Source organism: Propithecus coquereli, unplaced genomic scaffold, assembly GCF_000956105.1.
Source record: "Propithecus coquereli isolate 6110/MARCELLA unplaced genomic scaffold, Pcoq_1.0 Scaffold526, whole genome shotgun sequence".
Lineage (NCBI taxonomy): Eukaryota > Metazoa > Chordata > Mammalia > Primates > Indriidae > Propithecus > Propithecus coquereli.
The window spans coordinates 1-1,331 of record NW_012151130.1 but is presented as its reverse complement, the minus strand read 5'-3'; positions in this window follow the sequence as shown (position 1 = coordinate 1,331).

The window sequence follows — 1,331 nt, the reverse complement described above, 5'->3', positions numbered from 1 at the left end:
TTTAACTTTATGTGTCATCCTGACTGGCCAGGAAGTGCCCAGATCAAACATTATTTCCGGATGCATCTGTGAGGGTGTCTTCAGATGAGGTTAGTGTTTGTATCTGTGGACTCAGTCAAGCAGCAACCTTTTTGGTACCCAGAGACCATTTTCATAGAAGACAATTTTTCCGTGGACCAGGAGGGGGGATGGTTTCGGGATGATTCAAGTGAGTTACATTTATTGTATACTTTATTTCTATTATTATTACATTGTCATATATAATGAAATAATTATACAACTCACCGTAGGCTGGGGACCCCTGCAGTACAGTAAATCTCCGCCCCCCATGTGGGTGGACATCGTCCAATCCATTGAGAACCTGAATTGAACAAAAGGCAGGAGGAGAAGGAATTTGCCCCTTTTCTTCCTGCCTCACAGATTGACCTGAGACATCTTATCTCATTTTCTTCTGTTCTCAGATTGGGTTTTACACCATCGGCGCCCCTGGTTGTCAGGCCTTCAGACTAGGGCTGAATTCCACCACTGGCTTTCCAGGGTCTCCAGTTTGCAGATGGTAGATTGTGAACTTCTCCATAATTGCATGAACCAATTCTTCATAATAAATCGTATACGTAAAGGGACCCTACTGTTATGCTTCTCTGGAGAACCTCACTAATGCAATTCTTCAACTGACTGACGCTCCGAGGTTAGAGCTGCCCTCTCTTTCTTAGCTCGCTGGGGGCCTTCTGGGACCTTAGGACCATCTCCTGGGTCTCAGATGAAAACTCCTCATGTAGCTACTTAAACTACTTGGGCAGTCGGGGGAGTGAGGAGTGCCAGGGGGCACAGTGGTCCTCAAACCTAGCAGTGCGGCAGGTTCACGTGGCTCAACATAAAAATGTTCCCAGACCCCGAGCTAATGCCGGCCTAAATCAGAGGCTCCAGGGGTAGAACCAGGCCTCTGTAGTTTAATAATCATCTCAGGCAGTTCTGAAGCACAGCGGGGTTTGGGAACCATTATCTTGACCTGAGCTTTTCAAACTGCCCACTCCCGAACTACAGAGGAGAAGCAGCCAGAGCCCCCAGGGAGAGTCTGGGTCCATAATTCAACTGCCCACTAAAAGCTGAAATGTCTTTGAAGTCTGGTGTTTTATCTTCAAACTCATTTTTATTCTGATGTCTTAAAGTGTGAATTCTGCCCTCTCTGACTGACGGCTCATTTTGATTTCATTTTGACTTGATGGCAGTGTTCATACCACTAGATATGACAAACCCATCACTCGTCACATGTTGACATCTCTACTCCAAGTTTCCATGAAAAGACAAATATGGTACTTTATTTATTTTTT